We start from the raw sequence: 14,009 nt of genomic DNA on the forward strand, positions 1-14,009 counted from the left end.
CCAACTTGATGATCAGTTCGGTATTTTTTTTTTTTTATAATCTTGGTGCATGTTTGCTAATGTATTTATTTGGAAGAATAATGAAGTTGACAAGATTCTTTCCTTATCTACTTTTTGTTCTTTTAGAGCATACCTTAGTCTAGCTGCTTGTGCATCGATATCGGCCGGTCTGAAGCAAACCATAGAAAAATACAACCATACAACTTTAATTTTCCATTCTAAACAGGATTTGAAGAAAATTGGCAATAACCTAGGCACTTAGTTGTAGTATGTCATTACAAGAAAATTGATTATTTGTGACCGTTATTTTTTGTTAAAATGACTATATATATATATATATTTTTTTTTATCAAAATCATGAGTATATTGTATCTCGTTTCAAATATCTCATCATAAATACTCATTTATCTTATCAAGCGAATATAATCATTCTCTATTTTAAGAATGAAGGTTCAAAGATTTATTCCATGCGTTATGATGTTTGATGTGAAGAATCAAGGCTTAAAACCACTCTTTCTAGCTTGTTGTACACTGTCAAAGCAACAATGGTAATTAATTAATGTAGCCCTTCGTTAGCGTTTCCTTTGACTGCTAATTGGCTTATGCTTAACGTCTAAAGTTCTATTTAGTAAGGGATAAGAACGAGATTGTACGTGTTTAGAGGGAAAAGTGAAGTTTATTATAAGAGTGGTGCTACATCCACCGAAGGATGTAGCCCGAATTTCTACTGAATGCAGCATATTTTTTTAATTTATTTGATTTTTGATTTATTTATTCATTTTTTTATATTCTTAAATATATTTTTTTTAAAATTCACAACACCACTTTAAAAAATTTACTTAATCACTAAGTAAAAAAATTAAATTGAAAAAATAAAAGCATTCGGTAGATTTTTTGGCTCTCGAATTCGGGAGTTTAGCATTAATTATGTTATTATAAATATGTGCACGCATATATATACATATATATATATATATATATTTTTTTTTTTGGGCTAATTACAAAATCAGTATCTACGGATTTTTATCATTTTAGAAGAGGCTCTTGCCTGGATTTTCACATTCATATGTGTGTGTACTGTGTATATATATATAGGTTTAAAAAAATTATCTATTTTATTCCTCCTCCATCCATCTTCCATTAATATTTATGGTAGGAAAATTGCCATTTGGCCAAGAGTACTCCTCCACGTGCCAGCTAATAAAAAGCTTACAGATGGCCTCCTCAATAAGAAATAATTCAAAGAATAAATCTAAAATTAAAAAAAAAAATTGAAATCATATATTAGTTTAAAAATAATTCATACTTTCTATAAAATGGTCCATCCAAAATATAAATCATATATATTTTTCTTGTAGGGATAATTTTTTTTTCTTTTTTATTTTTTGCTCGTACTAAATGGGTAGTGTATGGATGATGAGTAGAAAAACTCAATTAATTTAAGAAGAAAAAAATTTAAAAAATTTTGATATGTGGTGCATGATAATGAATAAATGATAAGTAGCAAAACACATCCTCTTAAATAAATACTACTCAAATTTTATTTTATTTTATTTAAACTTCCATTTATGCTAGAAAAAAAAAGGCTAAATGTCCCATCAAGGATGGTCAATCCCTTAAACATATCTTATTATTAAAAAAAATTAAATCAAGTATCATTCTCTAACTTTAGGACTGTTAACCAGAATTTCAGATTAGGTTAACCTGATTTATGACCTGAACTGGTGGACCGGGTTAACCTGATGAGAAATGATTTCTGCAGTCGGCAAATCCAGTCGGCGTTCAGTCGCTTTGAAAAAAATGAATTAATATGGGACCTATATGAAAAAAAAAATTATTTTTATAACTTTTTTTCATTCATTCTGTACAACCATGAAAAAAAAATATTTTTATAATTTTTTTTATTTATTTCGTATAGCCGACTGCGTCTAGCAAAGCCCTAACCTGATTAATGACTCGGACCAATACCTGGGTGAATTCGGGTTTTACAAACCAAGAAATCCAAGTACCGGTTGTACCCAGGTTTATATATATATATTTATGAAGTTCATATTCAATTAAGGTTTAAAAGCATTTTTTTTTTTCTAAAAAAAGCCTATATTTTATGAAAGATTTTTCAAGAAAAACTAAATTTATGTAAAAATAACTAAAGCAAGAATCAAACTAATTACCTTTTTCACTAAATGCATGTAAAAGAAAAATCCATTATTCATCTTGTAAAATGCATGCAATACAATGTAATCTACTACATATTACAATATTATTTTTTATTTATACATTATATTACAAAATACAAAATTACAAAATGCATCCAAGAACACTCTTTGGAGAGTTCCCCTCTTTGTTGACCCCAACTCATATATCTTCTTGTTCAATACCAAAAGATAAGAACGAAATCCACCTGCAGTTCATTAAAAGAGAAACAGAAACAATAGTTGGGTCAGCCATTTACAGATCGAGCTTCTGGTTAAAAAGTTGAAGATTGTGTGAGTATCAAGTACTGCAAGTTATCATACGTGCATCCGGGGACTTTTCATGCAGTTATTTATGTTCATTGCCTCTTTGGAAAAAATGTTCCTCTAGCTTTTCTTTAGATGGTCAAGAGAAAGGATTTCAGGGGACAAGGGAAGAGTAAAAGATGCTGGAATGGAAGGAAATTCCATGTCAAAGTTCTATCGCCAATGAGGAATGGTCCTCAACTTTCTTAGAATCCAGAAATTTAGATAGCCATATTCAAAGTTCTAAATGGTGCTGACTTACATATCTCCTCCCAGTAACTAGTCATCTCAATGCAGATGTAACATTCCTGTGAACAAAAACCATAAAAATCAGCATGACAATAACATTGATCATGGGGTGGTTTAGGTCATGATTTTCCCATTATACTGTTTCATTAGATGCCAGCAAATAACGCAAAAATCTGCTTTCAAATTTTTGGGATAATGTTACAGAAGTTGCAAATTGGTCATATACCTTTTCCACCCACGTATCTTTGTACTCCACAATATAAGGGTTATTTAGCTTTGCAATCATATTCATCTGCAGCAGACCAAAGGTTAGAAGTTACTCGGCTTCTCCTCTATCTGTCTAGGATTTCAGTAACCCACCAAAGGAAGTCTTGGATTTTAGTATGCAACAAAAGAAGAATGTTAACATGATTAATTTTTTTTAAAATAAAACTCTGTAAATTATCAAACATGGGCATAAACAAAGACAACAATTTTCCCGATACCAGATTTTGCTTGTATAGAAATCAGTTCCATGGTATGTCAAAATATAGTTATAGCTTATCCTACCTTATCCACAAAGACAGACACAGCAAGTAAAACGAACAAAAGGCTATGCTCTACTATCTAAAGCTATACACATGCTATAGACTCGAGGGTGCATGCTCTATATACCTCTGCAAAGTAAACAAACACCCATGGATCCATGTTCTACCTTATCCACTAAAGACAGACACAACAATGCAAGTGAAAAAAACAAAGGGCTATGCACTACTATCTAAAGCTATACACATGCTACAGACACGAATGTGTATGCTTTATACACCTTTGCAAAGCAAATAAACAAACCCATGTATCCATATTTCATAAAAAAAAAATATATACTCCTCATAGATTCTATAAATCCAGATCTATCTCATAAAAATACTCATAAAAGATTCTATAAATCCAGATCTAACCCACAAAAATATTATTTAAAGATTTTTCTATTCAAACATTCTCATCAAAACTGTGATGACCCGCTTTTACGTGTATTTTCACTGAACTGTTGTTTTTATTTTAATTAATATATTGGTTTATTTATTTTAAATTAATGTATTTTAAATTGGTTTTAATTTATTTGATGTTGTGTTTAATTTATTTTAGTCGTTTTACGGTTTTTAATATCGTTTTCGGCGGATCGGTTTTTTGTCTCCGAAGTGAGGATTGGACCTCATTTCTTTTCTTTTCTCTTTTTCTTTTTCCCTTTTTCCTTTTCTTTTTCCTTCTTTTTCTTTCTTTTCTTCTTCTTTCTTCTCCTTTCTCTCCCGCGTACGCCTGTTTTTCTCCTTCCCGTCGCCGCCCCTTTGACGGCCCAGTTCTCCACCGTCCGGCCACCGTTTGGTGCACCGTCACCACCATTCTCTTCCCCTTCCACCAGAGATCATCCCCACCAATTTTCAGAGTCATCGGATCAGCCGTTAGCTTTCGAGAGCCGCCAGAAGTCGCTGCACCTGCTCTGTTTTTGCCCCTGTCGCCGGTTGCTTTCGCAGCCCAGAACCGCCGCTCGCCGGTGGCGTGGCCTACACCACCCACCCAGTTTTCTTCCCCTCTCACCGGTGAACATCCCCACCAAGTTTCACCTCCATCCGAGCCACCGTTAGCCACCACGAGCTCCTCCAAGCCATATGGTTTTTCACCGATTCCGGCACCGTCATACCACCTCCGGCTACCATCTTTTCACAACTTCTTCCCCTACCTCTTGCCGACCTAAACCACTCATTTTCGGCCTCGATCCGTTGCCAGAGCAGCTCCCACGAGCTCAACTCCGTTCAGCCCCTTTTTGGCCTTCGACCGCCATTTCCACCACCACCCACGGCCAAAACTCGTTTCCTTTAACTTCATAAATATCTCAAGACCATTCCCTATCAATTTCGTGCCTTGGTTTATCCCCGTTCAAAAATTAGTAATTTATTACCCACGGCGACAGTGTAAATTACACTGTTACGTTGCTTTTCTTCCGCCGTTTGCAACGCCGCAAGCTTTCTAAAAATACCATATAGCGCTGTAAGTATTTTCCAAACCCTATTTTCAGATTTAAATATATATTGCTCATTCAATAATTTTATCTATTGGTTGGCTGATTCCGGACTTAGTCCGAGGAGTTCGGGGGTCGGATGGATGGAGGACGGAGTTGCTTATTTTATTGATATATGTTGGTTGTTTATTTTTGCGCATCGATATTGCATTTACATGGTGCATGCACGTGTGTTTTTGTTTAATTGAGAAAAGCCTATTTATTGGCGTAAGTGGACTTACGGGTGCGTGTGTATCACGACCCCAAACCGAGATGGAGTATTATCTCGGTGGAGCTCCTCTGGTCACTCGGGAGCGGAATAAACTGAGTGATGTCCCCTGGGTCGTCGTTGGGCGACAACGGGAGCGGGGGCTAGGGGATGCTTGGCTACGAACGCGCCGGGCGCGGAACCGGGCATCGCCCTACGCACCGACTCCGTGGCCCATTTGCTGGTGAGGGCTAGAGGATGCTTGGCTATGAACACGCGGGGCGTGGAACTGGGCATCGCTCGTTAGGTGTCACATGCGTGGTGGTACTCTGCGGTGTGGCACTGGAGCCAGGGTGTGCGGATGACCCCTAGGGGAGGTCATGGCGCATACGGATAAAATGGTTTTTGGTTTGAGATGAGTAAAGGCCAAATGTGACTTTTGGCGTGTTTTTGGAACGGGTTTGTTGTTGGGCCAAATGGGATTTTTGGCGTGTGTGGAAATTGTGATTTTATGGGTTTTACGCATTGGCATTAATTCATGCATATTGTTTGAGTTCTATATGCTTTTATCTGGTGGTGTTTGGATTTTACTTACCTGCGGTACCATTTTTGGTTCCGTAGATTTTGGTGCAGGATTCGAGGAGGAGGAGGAGGCTGAGCCCGAGGATGCGGCTACCCCGGAGTTTTGATGTCGAAGTTATGCTTTATAGTTTGGTTTAAAACTATATTTGTGTTTTTGTAATATTTTAATTATGTATGTTTTAAACAACTTGTATTATATTAAGAAAATTCTGGTACTTAGTTATATGACTTTCGTTATCCACTGCGTGTTCATTCGTGCACATTTGTTACTTTTGTACACACTTGACACTCGTCGATAGGGTGGTGACCCGGGTTGTCACCATCCGGACGTCTCGATTTCCCCGTGTCCGTGCGTGGGGATTTGGGGGCGTCACAAAAACAGACTCAAATCAATAAAGTAATAAAAGGAAAAAAAAAATCTTAAAAAAACTATTTCAGATTTGAACTTGAAAATATGATAGCACAGATATTGTGACAATAAAAAGTCCTAAAATTACCACTTTTCGAAGCTTCTTAATTAGGTCATTGGCTTCCGCTTCAATCCCCTTTGAAACCTGCCACAACCAATACACATAAATTAGACCAATTTTCAACCCTAAGACAAAGGACCCATGAAAAATTCAAAACCATATCCTTAGATCCTTTACAAAATTATAAAATATACCTTCTGCATCCGAATATACAACATCCTTCAACATTCACAATTTGCATCCAAATCTAAAGATCTCCATGAGTTGTATACCAGATCTCCACGAGTAAAATGCTACATAACCCAAAAAGAAAAAACAACCCATATTTTCAAAAAAGAGAAAATCAAGCAAACGATAATATATGTTACCGAAGAGACTTACCGAAAGGTTGCCAATGAGATATCCATATAACCGATATAGGTAGTCTAGAATGTTTCCAAACCTATTGCACGCAACTATAAGAAAACTGTTTAATTGTGATAAGTTATTTTTTACGAAAATGATTTTTTCTTGTCAAAATAAATCTGTTTTCATTAAAAATAATTATTTTTATTGCAAATAATCATGCACAAATATTCAATTTTTTTTGTAATGGCACTTCTCTAAAGATCTCACGTGTTACAGAGAGAATGTATATTGGAATGGTTGTGTTACATGCCGTGTGGGTCATTTGCAGACTGGTTTCATGTGAGTTAGAGAGAGAGAAAGGACGGCAGAAACCCCAAATAGGAGAATTGCATCACACGGCATACGAGGGTGGGGGTGGTTAAAATTTAAAACTTAAGATTTATATATATATATATATCCGGGTACCCATTTTAAATTCAGAATTTATGTTTTTATATCCGAACCGTGTGGATCCAGGTTATATACTGATGGTTGTGGCCCGAATAACCAGGTTCCGACTAGGGGTAAAAAAAAAACCCAAATCAACAGTCCAATCTAGCGTGGCCAAGCCTAATCATGATATGGTAGTCATACCGGATTAAAATTTATACATATTTTTTCGTGTTTTGGAAAAGTAAAAAGGAGCTTTATCTGCTAGATCTTTCTGCTAAAAGTAGGCGCAGCAATGTCTAGCTAATTCCAAATTTCCAACTTAGATTTTGGGGATGAGTCACAAATTAAGGAATGTCCTACGTACCTCTCACACACACACACACATATATATATATATATATATATATTATATTAATTAAACAATATATACAAAGTGGGTCACTTTGAATTTGTTATTTTCTTGCAATTGGCCCCTTCACTATAATAAAAATAATTTTTTGAGACGAAATTACTTTAGGACGAATTGAAAATCGTTTCAAAAAATAAGATTTTGGAACGAAATTTGAATTTCATTCCAAAATAACGACAGAATGCCAGACCGTTCGAACGTGTTCAAACGCTATTTTAGGGATGAAATTTTTTGTCCCAAATAAGTTAACCGTTCGACCGTTAATGATTAACCATTTGAACGTTTAATTGTTACTGTTTAAACGTAATATTGACGCGATAGGCAAAATTATTTTGGAGGGAAATTGACAAACCGTTCGAACGATAAATTATAAATGTTCAAATGATGCATATTCACTTTTCAAACGTTATTTGAAGCGTTCGAACGTAGTACTATTCGAACGTATTAACTGAAAAATTAATACCCTTCCCTAATTAATCCAAATTTCATGATAATAAATGTTATTTAAATGCAATATTCGGTATTAATCATATTAAATATAATAATTAATTCAAGTATAATATATTTTAACTGTTAAATATATTAAATGCAATATATTTAATGCGCTTATATATTATTAAACACTATATATTATATTTATAATTTTTTATATATATAGTATATATTATATTATATTTAATTAAAATATATTATACTATTGAATATTATATAGTATATAGTATAAGTTATATTATATAGTATAATTAATATAATATAGACTACTATATACATGAAACTATGTTCATGTATTTATATAACATATATATTATATGTGATATTAACTAATATATATATATATATATATATATTTAATAGTATATGTATTACATGACTTGTTTAGTATATTTTTCATATTATATTGCAGTTATAGGCTAATTAGATGACACTCTCTATTCTAGCACTATAAATGACACTATATATACACAATTTTAGTTTTTGTATCATTATAATACACTCTAATTGCTAGTAGTATAGATGACACTATATATAATAGTAAATATCCTATTATTAAATAATATTATAATAATAATATAATATAATAAACACTATATATATGCATGTGATACATATAACCCTATGCTATGATACCATATATATGTTATATATAATAGGTTAATATATGTACTTGACTATAATACTAGATGTAATATGATATTTTATACTATATATGTTACTAAACTATATAATATATGTTTGATTATATATTATATAGTTATATTACTATGTCTCTAAATTATAGTATATTTACAAGTTATTATATTTAAAAGTATAGTGCAAAAAAAATACAATAAACAGCATTTTAATTTGACGTTTGAACGGTTTAAAATAACCGTTCAAATGTATAAGAAAACGTTCGAACGGCCATTTTCACGTTCGAACATTTAATTAAAGGGGAAAAATTTTTCCGCTAATCTATTTGACGTTCAAACGTTCATTAAATAACTGTTCGAACATCAATGTTCTACATTTATACGACAGAACCTCACAATCTCGCACTCATTCCAATCGACTTCCAGTCGCTCCAACGCTCATTTTCTTCCGACCAACGCCATTATTCTTTAATCCAACCCTCAAATATTACTAACTTCTATCAATCTCTTATATTTTCGGATTAAGAGGTTGTTTTTACCTTTTGGTAAAGAATATTTAAGTTTTGGGCATTGGGTGAGGGTGGATTTTCCGGTTTATCTCTCCAAATCAGGTATTCTCCTTAAATATATTCTCATTTTAGATTTTATATAGGTGTTTTCGTTTGCTATAATGAGTTCGTCATATAGTTTGCTGTCTTTTGATATAATTTGGACTGTAAATGTTGAGGTTTTCGGAGATTGAAGATGACTGCAATCTGGAATTAATCCGTTTGAACGGTATTTGTGTGCCGTTCGAACGTATGTCCTTAGATCGAACGGTGACTAGCACCGTTTGAACGTTATGTTGGTCAATGTTAAAATAATTAATACTTTAAATTCAGGAATTGAATTAAAAATTAATTATTTATAATCTACATTTAATAATACTTAAATACTTAAAAGATTAAAGTAATCAAATGAGAATGAATTAAATTACAAATCATCTAAGATTTAATAATACTTAAATATTTAATAGTTGAATTATTCAACTATAGGTTAATACAAATAGTTTTGTTTTAATAACACAAAAATACTTAATCTTTGAATTAATAAAATGAATTTTAAATAAAATACAAATAATATAGATTTAATAATACTTAAATACTTAAAAGTTAAAAGTAATCAAATGAATTTGAATTAAAATATAAATTCTGAATTATAATTAATAAAATGAATGTTAGTTACAATACAAATAGTTATAATTATTAACTAGAATGTTAATTACAATACAAATAGTTATAATTATTAACTAGAATGTTAATTAAAATACAAATAGTTATAATTAATAAAATATTTTGAAAGATATAAAACAACTATCTAATTATTTAATAATATAAATACTTAATTAACATATCTTGTATTGTTTGTTTGATACATGTTAAATACTGACATATCTTATATTGCTTGTTCATCAAAATTAGCCTTAGACCCGTTTGAAAGTTATCAATCCGCCTTAATTGAAAGATTGATAACTCTTGAATTGTCCAGAATGGACAGTTTAGAATTGTAAGATTATTCTCGCAAACTATCGATCTATATCTGTTATACGTACAACATTAAGATTTTGGCAGATTTATCTCTTGTTCTCCGAATATGCAGTTTCGGTGATGTTGTTTGGTAATGTTTAATAAACGAAATTTAATTGGCAAATGATTTTATTTTACTTTAAAGTTAGAATATTATAAATGATAATATTTTTGTCTAATTTTTTTTTTTTTTGTAAGAATGATTTCGAATTAAATTTTGGTCGGAGAGATGAGCGTAAAACTGTGGAAGAGTTTATGAGTAATGCATTCCGCAAGTATAAGGCAAGGTGTCATGAGCATTATAATAAGTTTGAGAATAGTGAAGAAGCACGCCAACATCCTTTTCAAGACGTGCAACCTTCTGATTGGGAAAAATTTTGTGACATGTTTGAGGATCCATCATATAAGGTATAATGCACTTATATTATTTTAGTCGTCCTACTTTTAATTTCGCTTTCTAATATTTTCAATTCTTATGTAGGAGCGAAGTTCTATAAGCAAAACAAATAGATCAAAATTGAAGATTACCCATCATGTAGGTTCAAGATCTTTCCACCGTCTCTCTAAGAAATTGGTATTGCTATTTTTTTATTTGTATATAGTTAACTGAATATATGAATCATAATGACTTTATATCTTAACAAATCTTTATTATAGCAAGATTCAGATGCCAATTATGATCTAACAAAATTATATGTTGCATCACATACTAATCGTAATGGAGAGTGGAATCATCCTGATGCTTGTAAAAATTATGTAAGTATTATAATTTGTTTTAAATAAATATATTTGAATATTTATGATGATATTAACTCTTTATCTTATATGTAGGATAAAATGGTTGCCCTGCGTGCTGAATCTGTATCAGATCAAAATTCCTCAAATAATGATGTTGAGATTTTTACACAAGTTCTGGGTGAACATTCAGGATATTTGAGGGGTTTGGGTTGCTGTGTAAAACCTTCTCCCTCTTCCTCTTCTTCCGGGTCTGCCTCTATAGCGCAAGAAAATGGGAATCGCAGAATTGAAGAATTGGTTGTAAAAAAAAAGAGTTAGAGGCTCAATTGAAGAAATAAGAAGATATGGAGATGCGCCTCAAACAACATGAAAAAGAACAAGCAGAGTTCAGGAGAGATATGCAACTCCAAATGTAACAGCTTATGCAACAATACAGGCCTCCAACTAACTGATGGTTTTTTACGTCTAGCTTATGACATTATCTAATTATGTATGAACAATGCTAGTATCATAATTATTTATTTCTTCGCACTTATTATAAAACTTTTGTGAGTAATTAAATAGTTCCTAATTTATGTTTTTCAAATATTATGGATGTCTATTTAGTTTTTTTATAATTATTAGTTTTAATAAAAATAATATCCATTCGAACGACCGTGTCACGTTCGAACATTAATGGGTAGGTCGTTCAAACGATAAGGTACCGTTCAAACATTAATGACCAAACCGTTCGAACGATACTAGATGCTCAAAAAAACGTTCAAACGCAGGTTATTGCCATAGCGTTCGAACATTGATCAGCACATCTCTTATATCGTTCGATCTGTTCTTTTAACGTTTGAACGTAATTCTATTGATCGTTTGAATGTATCTTGATAACCGTTCAAAAGATACATTAACGTTCGAACGGTAACTAAGAAGCACTCGAACGCCATTCTGAAACGAATTTTAACCGTGACAAAAAAGGTCATCGTTTGAACAGTATCAAACGGTCAATTTCAAAATCGTTCCAAAAGATATATTTTGGGATGAAATTGTGATTTTCGTCCCAATATATCTTCTGAGACAGTGATGTTGGGACGGCTTTGTGATGAAATTTTTTCGTCTCAAAAAATCTTTCGGAACGAAATCTATATATTTTGAGACGAAAATTTTCGTCCCAAAAAATATTTTTTGTTGTAGTGCTTGTGTTTAGCTGCTAATTAATTTTTGCCTACAACTTACTTAATTTGTTCCGAAGGGATACACATCTTTTAATATTCCTAGAAACGATGAGACCAAAATAACTGAATCAACTTCTTAATTTGGTTCCCTACCCTTCACTATTAATTGATCATATGTATAAATTAGTCTCTTGCACGCGTTACATATCCTAAATTTTACCAAATCAGAAACAAATAATTAAAATATCTACTATTAGTACTACTGCTTATATATATATATATATATCAATGTTATATATAGTCTTTATTTGAAGACTGTAATACATATATATGTAATTTTATTTAAAAAATTTTAAAAATTACTAAAATATTTTTTTTAAAATAATTTTTTTTTTTTAATAAAAAGTCTACACATGTAAATATTTTTAATTAGAGATTATAAATAGAACTTCTTTTATATATATATATATATCTATATGAATTCAACAACATGGTTAAAACTGTTTTAGGTCACGGGCCGGTTACATGACCTTAATATATAATCATTACCTACACTTTTCATGATTCTTAACCTTTTCCCGTACGACTGCTGCATGATGCATGCATGCATGTGATGATGTGGATCAGTCCGTGTAGGTTAGACTGTTTTCACTGATTAATAATCATGATATTTAGACTCGATTGAGTTAATTGATTGGAATATTTGAATTTCTATATATACGATGTGGCCGGCCACCTCAATTTGTTTGATCCGTAATCAGATGATCAGAAAATGACAAATTTTAATTAAGAGAAATGATGATCTGCTTCGTTTTGTATTTTTAAGAAGTCAACGGAAATACTTAAGAGAAATGTTTGTATCTCCTCATTATCTACTCCATGTCATAATTTTATTTTAAAATTTTTTATTTTATGATTAAGAAAATACTTTAAATGTATTTTTTAAAATTATTTAAATATTTTAAAAAAATATGAAAACAAAAACAACGTGCGGTCAAACTGAACGGCAGAGTAACACCGCTAAGTAATTAAACACCTTTTCTATTTTGGATTAGAAGAGAAAATTCAACTAAATTATTGGAACCTAGATAATTGGTGAATTAGCCAAAGTTTAGAAATTATCCCATGATCACTCTTGATCTCCATCGACCTTTGAAACTTTAGCTGGCATTAATATTTTCATTTCTGATTATATATAGTGAGCTTAATTAGCAATTCTTCTGTTAGTGAGACAAATTAATAATTTTTTTTATATACTACAGTCTCATCTTATTTTTTATTTTGAAGTAGTATTACTCATCAATTTAAAAAAAAAAAAATACCCAAAAGTGATAAAAAAAATATATTTTATTTTATATAATAAAATAAACTGATAATTTAAAAAATTATTGTCCTCACTTTGATCAATCATGGCTACAATTATGAATATATATATATATACACGTAAATCCGTAAAGATCACCACTTGCTTAATCATAACATCTGTTGCTGATTGGTGAAGGTAAGATAGTTTCATTTAATTGTTGAACTCAACTGAATAATTTTAAATTGATTAGTCTAATATCTAATTATTCACTTTTAAATTATTAAATTCATCTCAATTCAAAATTTTTTACACGTAAAATTCATAATTTTTTTCAATTTAATACATTTTTATAAATAAAATCGCAACTTTTCTCAATCTTTTATAAATAATATTAAATTCATCTTAACATCTAAACATATTTAAATTCATTTTAAATAATTTTCACATTACACACTCTACCAACTTAATTAATTATTATTTATAAAAAAAACTCAACTCAATTCAATCAACCTCAAGACCTACACGCAATCTTAATTATTGGAACTCGAGTCCAAAGAACAAGTGGTACGGCACAATATGTGTACGGCAAATGAAAAGGACCACACACTGCGCGCTTGGTACCCCACAAAAATTCCAAATGTCAGTACTATGGGGGGACCCAGCTATTGGCAGCATTCGTATTAATGCTTATCATTTGCCTTTACCTGTTTAGATTAGTTTTCTTAATCATGATCATTCACATGTACGTACAGGACTATAAATAAATAAAAAATTCCTAATTAATTTGTTCTATATATAGTTTAAATTAAAAAACCATTGAAGGAAAGATTTTCTACTTTTTGTTACACCTATATATAGTATAAAAACATGCAGTAA

This window comes from Carya illinoinensis, chromosome 4 (genome assembly GCF_018687715.1).
Source record: "Carya illinoinensis cultivar Pawnee chromosome 4, C.illinoinensisPawnee_v1, whole genome shotgun sequence".
In the NCBI taxonomy this organism is placed as follows: domain Eukaryota; kingdom Viridiplantae; phylum Streptophyta; class Magnoliopsida; order Fagales; family Juglandaceae; genus Carya; species Carya illinoinensis.